At 43.2% G+C, this 11,466-nt stretch overlaps 1 non-coding gene across 1 annotated transcript; it reads right to left on the bottom strand.

Moving 5' to 3' along the window:
• Nucleotides 1-387: 387 nt before the first annotated feature.
• TRNAK-CUU (transfer RNA lysine (anticodon CUU)) lies at nucleotides 388-460 on the bottom strand. The gene has a single exon. It is a non-coding gene; the product is annotated as a tRNA-Lys (tRNA).
• Between the last annotated feature and the right edge of the window lie 11,006 nt (nucleotides 461-11,466).

Raw genomic sequence — 11,466 nt, 5'->3', positions numbered from 1 at the left:
GGAAGTACATAGCAAAGCCGCTGTATTCAGTGAATCCAATGACGGGCAAAGTAGTAGGTACCTAGAACTCTGCTCCTAAACATTATAGTAACTCCTATTAGAGAGCCTATAGAGAGGCTGAGGAAGCTGGGATTGTTTAGCCTGGAGGAGAGGAGGCTCAGGGGTGACCTCATTGCTCTCTACAACTACCTGAAGGGTGGTTGTAGCCAAGAAGGGGTTGGTCTCTTCTCTCTAGCAACTAGCACCAGAACAAGGGGACACAGTCTCAAGCTGTGCCAGGGGAAGTTTAGGCTTGAGGTGAGGAGAAAGTTACAGTATCTCTAAGGTTGGAAGAGACCTCAAGGATCATGGAGTCCAACCTGTCACCACAGACCTAAAGAATCCAACCGCCCAACGTGGGGCTCGAACCCACGACCCTGAGATTAAGAGTCTCATGCTCTACTGACTGAGCTAGCTGGGCTCCAGAGAGAGTTGTTAGCTGTTGGAATGTGCTGCCCAGGGAGGTGGTGGAGTCACCATCCCTGGAGGTGTTCAAGAGGGGACTGGATGTGGTAACTGGTGCCATGGTCTAGTCCTGAGGTCTTGGGTGACAGGTTGGGCTCAATGATATTTGAGATCTCTTCCAACCTTGGTGATACTGTGATACTGTGAATAGGGAAAAAACAGATGTGGGGAAGTGAGGGGGAAAAGTAAGATTGAGTGCCAGAATGAAATGTACTTTGTGTTAAATGCTTGTAAAGGATACGAAATGCAGGGAAGTTGGCAGCTGAATAATGTAACAGTCATGGGAGTGCTGAGATAGAGCACATTTCAATAATAAATATGACTGAGGTATGCTGAAAGTACCTTTTATACCACTTGTCTGCTACCTTTTATAACACTTTGTCTACATTTTTTTCCTTTCCTCCCCCCCCCTTTTTTTTTCTCCCTTGACAAAACATTTTTCCTTTTGAAGAGGCAGAAGTATTGAGGAAAAAGTTCTATTTCCTTCAAGAATATAACTTCAAAAGTACACAAAATCTCTTTTTCTTTCTGGGTGTTTTTTTTTCCCCCCACTCCTATTTGAACATCAAACTGGAAGGGAGGTAGAAAAAAATTAAAATGATATAAAAAGTACTGGAAATGTTATGTTTACTCAAAAATCCTCCAGGGAAGGGATGAGTGGAATTATTGTTTCGGTTTAGTTAAGAAGTTTTGGGTTGGTTTCAAATTTCTGCTAGTTGTTTATTGGAGGTTTTCTTAGTTCTCCTTTGAGTAATTATTTTTTGGCTTCCTTGTCTAGAGAAAAAAAAAGAAAAAAAGAAAAAAAAGTCCCAACAAATTTTCCTATTCTCTTACTGGCTATAGTGTGCCAGCCAGAAAACTTGTAGTAGTGGTTTTGGAAGAAAAAAAAAAGAGAAATAAGAAACAGTTGTATTGTTCATTACCCATGCAGGCAGTAACAGAAACACTCTCTGAAGTTAGGAAGGCCAGGAGGTCAGTGTATGTATGTAGATGTGTATATATCACAGAATCAATCAGGTTGGAAAAGACCTTTGAGATCATCAAGTCCAACCCATCACCCAACACCATCTAGCCAACTAAACCATGGCACCAAGTGGCTCACCCAGGCTCTTTTTAAACACTTCCAGGGATGGTGACTCCACCAATGGCCAATCTCTCTTTCTGGGAAGAATTTCTTCCTAACATCCAGCCTAAACCTCCCCTTGGTATGGCTTGAGACTGTGTCCTCTCCTTCTGTTACTGGTTGCCTGGGAGAAGAGACCAAGCACCACCAGGCTACAACCTCCTTTCAGGGAGTTGTAGAGGGCAATAAGGTCTCCCCTGAACCTCCTCTTCTCCAGGCTAAGCAACCCCAGCTCCCTCAGCCTCTCCTCACAGGGCTGTTCTCCAGACCCCTACCCAGCTTTGGACACATTCCAGCACCTCAACATGTTTCTTGAATTGCGCAGCCCAGAACTGGACACAGAACTCAAGGTGTGGCGTAACCAGTGCAGTATACAGGGGCAGAATGACCTCCCTGCTCCAGCTGGCTACACTATTTCTGATGCAGGTCAAGATGCCATTGGCCCTCTTGGCCACCTGGGCACACTGCTGGCTCATGTTCAGCCTACTATCAACCAGTACCTCCAGATCCCTCTCTGCCTAGCTGCTCTCCAGCCACTCTGTCCCCAGCCTGTAGTGTATTTGCCTTTATGGTAATAATAAGTAATAGAGTTTGTATATTAAGCATTAGGCTGTGCTTCTCTGCTCAGTTATGGTTTCCAGCTGCTTAAAGGACTCAGCTTTACACAGCGGTCATGCATGTGCTCGTGAGTCAGTTTTTGCTGTGTGAAATAGAGGTGAAACCCAAAAGCTGACAAACACTTTTCTTAGAGTTTAAAAATAATTTGTACGCATTGATGGTTTTCATTGAGAGTTGGAAATACAATGTGGTCATTTCTGGGTTCAGTTCCCTGGAAACAAAGCCCCCTGGGCAGATTCTTGAGTCTTTGTAGCCTCTCACTGAATGGGACTGAACTTTCTGCAGGTGTAAGCAATTGCAGGTTCTGGCTTTTGCAGTTAGGACTAAATCCCCAGCCTGAGTGATACAGAGATTATTGCTAATCTACTTATAAATGATTATTTAGAGGCGCTTATACCACTAGAAAGAGAATTGCTTCAGAGGACAGGAAAACTGAAAACTTTATCAGTCTACCCCTCTGGATTTGAAATAGGACATTCTGAGCTGCAGCAAGAGACTGGGACACTAGATGCATTGACCACAGAGTCTCCAAACAGCAGGTGCCTGTCACTGCCTTCAGTGCTCTGCTTCCAGTCAGCATAATGAAGAGCTTCTCCCAGTGCAAACACTGGTATTTGTCATCCCTGGAGGTGTTCAAGAGGGGATTGGATGTGGCACTTGGTGCCATGGTCTAGTCATGAGGTCTGTGGTGACAGGTTGGACTCGATGATCTTTGAGGTCTCTTCCAACCTTAGTGATACTGTGATACTGATACTGTGATACTGGTGTCAGATTTAAAACACAAGGGGCCCACCAAGCAACTTCATTGTTTGCCTAAATGAGAAAATAAAAAGGTGCAGTAACAATCATTGAAATAGTTGTAGGAAAGCTTTGGCAGTGCTGGCTGATCTGTAAATTGTTTAGAGAGGCTGGTAAAAACAGAATAAGAAGCTGTGAAAAGGATTGAAGTATTTGTACTGATAACAGCTTTTCCCAAATGAGAATGCAGCACAAAGTTTCTGCTCCCAGGTGCTGAGTAAATGGGGAAGGAGTGCAGGCAGTGGCACAGAGGCAGCCAACTGGCCAATACAGGGTTTGTCCTTATGGAGACAGTGACCCAACATAATCTGTAGGAGAATGACCCAGAACTATGTGGTAGCTCAGAGGGAGGAGTTGATGTTGCTGCAACTGTACTGGCACCCAAAGTTCATGATTTATCACTGCTACCTGTACTAACATTATTCTCATGTAAGGCTGACAGTCTCCATCTGTCTTTCAAGTTAGTATTTTCACTAATAGTGCTGAGTAATTACAGCCATCTCTAAAAGACTGGTGCTAGTAGATATCTGCAAAAGTGAATATTCCATTGTCTACCTGGGATCTCTATGGTGCTTGAATCACTCAGACCTAACCTCCTTCTGTTTGGAGAGTTAGCTTGAAACAGCTCTCCTATTGATTGTAGATTGACATATGTGGCATGTGTGCAGAACTGCCCCCATTTCACCTGTGGGGGCTCTTCTCTGTACCCATAACTTTACAGCAGACCTTTCAGCCCCAATTCAACATCTGCTTCCTCTAATCTTCAGAAGATTAGTGATTCTCCTCATCTAATATTTCTTGAAGAGGCTAAAGAAAGAGTCTTGGTGTCTGGTAGTGAAGCACATTAGATGCTTCTCAGTTCTTTACAGGAGAAGTTCAAGGACTGGGGGTTGCAAAGACTGGTGTGCATGATATAAACAGATGATAGGCAAGGAGAAATCAGTTACAAAGGGCAGTGGGGTTTTTCATAATGTGTCTTATTAAATGTAAGAAGTCAGATTTATTAGTTTCCCATCTCCTCTGGTTTTCTTCTCCTTTTGAAGGAAAAAAAACCTGTGGACTGATCAGTTTAGGGAGCTGTTGCTTTTGGAAAGGTTGCTAAGAACTCCCATGGGCTGTATTCTCCTAACAAGGGAGTTATGCATGCTGGGTGAAATTCTCACCCCCAAATAAATGGCTAATTAATGTTCTCAAGCTTCCTGCTCCCCAACTCCCCCCCCCCCTCCCCCGCCAAATGGAAGTCAAGAGGTTGAAAATGGCAGCCTTGCAGTTCACCTTGGATGCATATCTGCACTCAGTTTTGTTTGCCATTCTCTTTTTCCCTCTCTCCTTCCTCTCCAGTCATCCACTGCTGCTGACTTCAAGCCTTGCGGTTTACCACACTAGGTCCCTTTCAAGGACACTGCAACATTATAATGATATTGCATAAATGTTCTTACAGGGTAGATGTTTTTATCTGGCTTCACAGAGCAGAGCTCATAAGAAATATATGGAACTAATTGTAAAGTTCTGAGAAAGCTGATCTGATTAATTTACAAGGTCTCTGAAATGTTTGAATGTTGGAGGGGAGCAATCAAACAAGCAGGACTTTCTGCCAGCAGCGTATTGCTTTGCCAGCTCTGGTACCCAGGTGCAGGTGCCTGTTTCCAAGCTCCTGACCATTAGAGGCTGAATTACCAGAGCAAGGAGAGATATGGTCTGCAGATAGTGGAGTTACAGCTGCAACACTGACAAAACTCTCCTGCCAGACAAAGCAGGAAGCTGTCTACACTTTCATGAAAGAAAACCTTTTCCCCTCTATCTCCTTAAAAGCTAGATTGAAGAAACAAAGTTGGTAGTTAGAGGGAATGGAACATTGAGGGAATGGAACATTAAGTGAATTAACATTAACCTAAGGCATGTTCTAGTTGTGCAAAAGCTGAGATAGGATAGGATAGGATAGGATAGGATAGGATAGGATAGGATAGGATAGGATAGGATAGGATAGGATAGGATAGGATAGGATAGGATAGGATAGGATAGGATAGGATAGGATAGGATAGGATAGGATAGGATAGGATAGGATAGGATAGGATAGGATAGACCAGGTTGGAAGAGACCTTCAAGATCATCGCGTCCAACCTATTATCCAACACCACCTAATCAACTAAACCATGCAACCAAGCACCCCGTCAAGTCTCCTCTTGAACACCTCCAATGATGGTGACTCCACCGCCTCCCCAGGCAGCCCCTTCCAATGGGCAATCACTCTCTCTGTGTAGAACTTCTTCCTAACCTCCAGCCTAAACCTCCCCTGACGCAGCTTGAGACTGTGTCCTCTTGTTCTGGTGCTGGCTGCCTGGGAGAAGAGACCAGCCCCCACCTGTCTACAACCTCCCTTCAGGTAGTTGTAGAGAGCAAGAAGGTCTCCCCTGAGTCTCCTCTTCTCCAGGCTAAGCAAGCCCAGCTCCCTCAGCCTCTCCTCATAGAGCTTGTGTTCCAAACCCCTCACCAACTTTGTTGCCCTTCTCTGGACAGGCTCCATCACATGTTTTTTTCTCACTAATAGAGGCAGTATGGAAAGTGCATGAAAGAGTTTGTGTGTGTGTGTGTGTATGTGTGTAGAAAACCCTACAAAGTTAAAGAGGTTTTTGTTTCAACTCATTTTCATTCCTTTAGCTTTTAAACTACATTTATGGCTTTCAAAATAAGACTCCCAAATGAGGAATCTTGAGCCACAAAGGGCACACTGCTATGCTCATGTCTTCTGGCTTGCCTATAACATGACTCCTGACTTCCAAATTTCATTTATTTAAGAAAATGAACTTGTTTAAAATTACATAAATCAAACTGGCTTTAGAAGTTAAGTTTCTCATCACTGACATCATTGACTTCATATTTTAATACAGATGCATCTGATGGAGGAAGATGTGAATGGCACTGGGTTCTGTGGCAGAAGAGAAGAGTGCAGGAGATTACTGACCCTTTTCACTTGATTTTTACCTGATGATTTACAAGGTATGTAAATGAGGAGACAACCACAGAAGGTACATTTAATGGCATCTTAATGCATCATGGAATTTACGACAGGGCATGAATAGCTTGTGCACTCAACTGTTGAAAGCAGATGCTGCTATAATTCTACTTAATACTTAGAAGCAAAGTAAAGCATATTGGGTTTTGTACAAATGTTTATGAAACATTAATAAGAATAACATGCACCATTCAATGTGAAATCCTCTCTTATAAATATTTATAAGGGTGGCAGTTGGGTTCACTGTATAAATCGATTTCAAGGAGCACTTAGAATCATAGAATCTTAGAATTGTTAGGGTTGGAAGGGACCTCAAGGATCACCCAGTTCCAGCCCCACCTGCCATGGGCAAGGACACCTCACACTAGATCAGGCTGCTCACAGCCACATCCAGCCTGGCCTTAAAAACCTCCAGGGATGAAGCTTCCACCACCTCCTTGGGCAACCTGTTCCAGTGTCTCACCACCCTCATGCTGAAGAAGATCTTCCAAGAATCCAATCTGAATCTACCCATTTCTAGTATTGTTCCATTCCCCCTGGTCCTATCACTCCCTGATACCTGACGCTTCTGAGATTCTCCATCCTTTTTTTTTCCCATCATAGCCCCGCTGGTATCCTAAAAAGAAAGACAATAGGGAAAGTAGTCTGTCCCATAAACATCTACTATAAAAGCTGATTTCATTTAGGAAAATCTTACACTTGCTTGTGTGATAGCAGTTTGAAATGAAGACTTTTCATTCATAGTGCAAGTTTGTTGGTAGCTACTGTTGTGAGAGGAGTTAGTGTGCTTCAATAAATCTGATGATATCACAGGATCACAGTACATTAGAGGTTGGAAGTGGCCTCCAGAGTTCTAGTCTAAGCTCCCTGCCAGTGCAGGATCACCCAGGGTAGTCTGCATGGGAATGAATCCAGGTGGGTTTTGAATGTCTCCAGAGAAGGAGACTCCACAACCTCCCTGGGCAGCCTGCTCCAGTGCTCTGTCACCTTCACTGTAAGGATGTTTCTCCTCATATTGAGGTGAAACCTTCTATGTTCAAGATTGTACCTGTTGTTCGTCTCAGGGAAACTCTTTAAAACAAAAACAAACACAAACAACCAAAACAGCAGCAACAAAAAGCAGCTGGCTTTTTATGTACACTTTCCAACACGTATTTAATTGACTGCTTCTTTGCACCTTGCTTGTTTGCATCTTCTCTGTTTACCACTAGGAGTGTGAAAGTGCCCTAAAACCAAAGCATGCCATGGAATGGAAGTTATGATTTAGCACTCACAGGGCATTTGAGAATTTAGGAAACTGATCTAACATATTTCCCTTCTTTGATTGTCAAGATAGGATAGGATAGGATAGGATAGGATAGGATAGGATAGGATAGGATAGGATAGGATAGGATAGGATAGGATAGGATAGGATAAGCCAGGTTGGAAGAGACCTTTGAGATCATCAAGTCCAACCTATCACCCAACACCATCTAATCAACTAAACCATGGCACCAAGCACCCCATCCAGTCTCTTCTTGAACACCTCCAGTGATGGTGACTCTGCCACCTCCCTGGGTAGCACATTCCAATAGCCAGTCTCTCTTTCTATGAAGAACTTCTTCCTAACATTCAGCCTAACCTTCCCCTGGCACAGCTTGAGACTGTGTCCTCTTGTTCTGGTGCTGGTTCCCTGGGAGAAGAGACCAACCCCCACCTGTCTACAACCTCCCTTCAGGTAGTTGTAGAGAGCAAGAATGTTTCCCCTGAGCCTCCTCTTCTCCAGGGTAAGCAACCCCAGCTCCCTCAGCTTCCCCTCACAGGGCTGTGCTCCAAACCCCTTCCCAGCTTTGTTGCCCTTCTCTGGACACCTTCCAGCAACTCAACATCCTTCTTAAATTAAGGGGCCCAGAACTGGACACAGGACTCAAGGTGTGGCCTAACCAGTGCTGAGTACAGGGGCAGAATGACCTCCCTGCCACTGCTGGCCACACTGTACCTCATCCAGGCCAGGATGCCATTGGCCTTCTTGGCCACCTGGGCACACTGCTGGCTCATGTTCAGCTTGCTATCATCCAGTACCCCCAGGTCCCTTTCTGCCTAATGAGTCTGCTTCTGATGAACTCTGACTGAATTTTGTTTTCTTTTCACTTTTTCCATTTACCTTTCAAACTTTGTTTCATATTTTATTTTATTTTGGTTTTCTTCTTCCTTTTTCTCATTTTCTGCCTCATGATGGGGCTTGGAAAGAGAGAGAAGGCAACGTGCTTAGTTAGTTTCCTGTAGCAATAATAATGTGAGAGCTCGGTTAAATTTAATTAAACACATTTAATGACCAAAATGTTAATGCTCTTCCACTTTATTACTAAGTTCAAGCCTTAATGTGATTTTTAAAAAAACCCTAATTAATTCAAAGCTGATGAAACACTTTAGCTTACTTGAAAATAGAGTCGATGGGACAAATCAACTTGAAGAACCCCCTTGAAAATGAAAAAAATATCTCCTGATATTTGTTGACCTTGCACTGAAATTCAACAGTATACATGTAATCATGACATGCCTCAGACCCACAAAAAGAGTTTGAATGATCCAGTGAGGAGGAGGAAAGCATTGTCCTGGCGGCATGTGCTGGGGCTAAAGCTAGGTAGGGGTTTGGAGCACAGAGGCTGAGGGAGCTGGGGTTGCTTAGCCTGGAGAAGAGGAGACTCAGGGGAGACCTCATTGCTCTCTACATCTACCTGAAGGGAGGTTGTAGCCAGGTGGGGGTTGGTCTCTTCTCCCAGGCAACCAGCACCAGAACAAGAAGACACAGTCTCAAGGTGCACTAGGGGAGGTTTAGGCTGAACGTTAGGAAGAGGTACTTCCCAGAAAGAGAGATTTCCCGTTGGAATGTGCTGCCCAGGGAGGTGGTGGAGTCACCATCACTGGAGGTGTTTAAGAGGACACTGGATGAGGCACTTAGTGCCATGGTTTATTTGATTAGATGGTGCTGGGTGATAGGTTGGACTTGATGATCTCTGAGTTCTTTTCCAACATGGTCTGATGTAGTCTAGTCTAGTCTAGTCTAGTCTGTTCTGCCCCAAAATTGTGAATAGCCACATGTACTCAGAATTCGAAAGTTAAATGAAAATAATATCTACAAAAGTAGTTTAAATACAAAAGTAAACTAAATATAAAAGGTAATACACACATACATATACATACATATAACCCAACAAAGCCCAGACCCCAGCCAAAACCCATAAGGCTCTTGACAGCTAACAAAATATTCTCTCTCTTCTGTCCCCACCACTATTTTTTCCATAACGCAAACAGAAGAGAGCAAGACAAGGAAGGCCAGAAGGAGAGAAAGGGGAGAAAGAAGCAAGAAGAGGGAAGAACAAGCTTTTCTTCAGACTATATAGAAATTTTGCAGACCCAGTGGAATGGGATGAATCATAGGATCTTAGAATTGTTAGGGTTGGAAGGGTCCTCAGGGTTCCAAACCCCCTGCCATGGGCAGTGGCACCTCACACTAGAGCACGTTGTTCAGAGCCACATCCAGCCTGGCCTTCAAAACCTCCAGGGATGAGGCTTCTACCACCTCCCTGGGCAACCTGTTCCAGTGTCTCACCACCCTCATGGGGAAGAATTTCTTCCTAACATCCAATCTGAATTTACTCATTTCTAGTTTTGCTCAATAAAGATATCTCTTATGTCCTCTTCAGCCCCCTTGAAGACATTCATCCCCCTGGACTTTCAAATTCTCTAGAAAACTCTTCTTTACAGTAGGACACTAAAGCACTGGCCCTAAACTTGTAACACTGCACAGCATGCTCCTTATGGTGTGTGCAGTCAGAGAAATTCCATGAACTGGCGACGCAGTCAGTTTGTTGTGCTACAGAGTCCAGAACAAAGAACTCAAAATTGTAAGAAAGGAATAATAAAGCCCAGAGCAACACTCACTCTCAAATAACTATTGTTCTCATTAACTCTTATTGAGTTCTGCAAAAGGTATTAACATGCTGATATGGTAATGCTGTGGAGATATTGTATTAGCAGGACCTACCTGCTAAGAAAATTAATATATTATTGCTTCTAGGTAGACCATTACAATTTCTATTACTTTCTTATTAGATTATTAAAGAACAAAAAGAAAAAAAAGAGTGAGGAAGAACCCCACAAAGATGCAATTAAATAGCTACTAAGCATTTAATACACAAATGGGTTTAAGGAATTATGTGAAAAGGCATACAGATTTTTATAGCACTGTGGGTGCTTTGTTTCTACTTTAACAACCAGGTTAAAGCAAAAGGCAGGCTGCATTTCTTGGGTTTAGAGCCTTGTGGAAATTGGAGCTCTGCGTTTGCTGAAAGAGTCCCAAAAGACACTGAGGTAACAAGATAGATGTTCAGGGTACTCTATCACATTCCTCACAGCATTTCCATATAAGATGTCCAAGGACTAGAACACAATGAACCAGGAAGCTGTGGGCCATGAGAGGTACCACAGCCTTTGCAGTCCTAGAGGATAGAATTGGATTTATAGAATAAACCAGGTTGGAAGAGACCTTCGAGATCATCATGTCCAACCTATCATCCAACACCACCTAATCAACCAAACCATGAAACCAAGCACCCTATCAAGTCTCCTCCTAAACACCTCCAATGATGGTGATAGATCCCTCTATAAGCAGAAACAGACAAAAATCTTCTCCGTCTTTGATGGTGCTAAGTTGGGTTTTGTTCTGTTTCCCAGCTCCTCTGTGCTTCTGTCTTATCAGTGCCAGTTAAGTGAATCTCACACTTCTGACAATGTTATTTATGTCCTAACACTGTGGGTTTCCCATTGCTGTTATGTGAATCTCACACTTGACAGTGTTATTTATGTGCTAGTGCTGTGGGTTTTCCTTTACCATTATACCTGTTAACTTTCTGTGTTTCAGGTGCACCTAATGGAGGGTGGGTACCACTGATTCAGACAGCTTTTCTGTGTGTGGTGTATATCCTGGGTTTGCACTGATAAACTCAGCTTTGCAGTGCAGTGTTAAATACATTTGGGTTTAAATGTTTGTATTAATTTAGCCTACATTAGCATCTGTTGCTGTCAAAAGCCTAAATCTTTCACAAAAGGAAAAGAAATAGCTAGGAATGGCTGTTACACAGCTTTGGTTTTCAGATAAACATTTGAGTGTTTGGAAGTTTCTCTCATATTCAACTAGGTTTAGAATACTATTTTCTGGAGACCAAACATACCTTTCCAATGTTCCTAGAAGCCAGAAAATAAATACTTCAGTGTTATTAAGACATCCTTCTCCTCCCCCAGTCATTTCAGGTTTTAAATGCACTAGAGGTTTCCTTGTCTGCCATGCAGAGCTGAATAAAGTCTTCTGTTACAGCTAGAGAAGTAGGTTAGAAATCTTCCTAGAACAGGCTTGAAACCTTTTATATAT

The sequence above is a fragment of the Melanerpes formicivorus genome, unplaced genomic scaffold (assembly GCF_026170545.1).
Source record: "Melanerpes formicivorus ecotype bairdi unplaced genomic scaffold, bMelFor1.0.p_v2 SCAF_4, whole genome shotgun sequence".
Classification (NCBI taxonomy): Eukaryota; Metazoa; Chordata; class Aves; order Piciformes; family Picidae; genus Melanerpes; species Melanerpes formicivorus.
The sequence above is the reverse complement of the archived record's forward strand: the minus strand, read 5'-3'. Positions and strand labels throughout refer to the sequence as shown.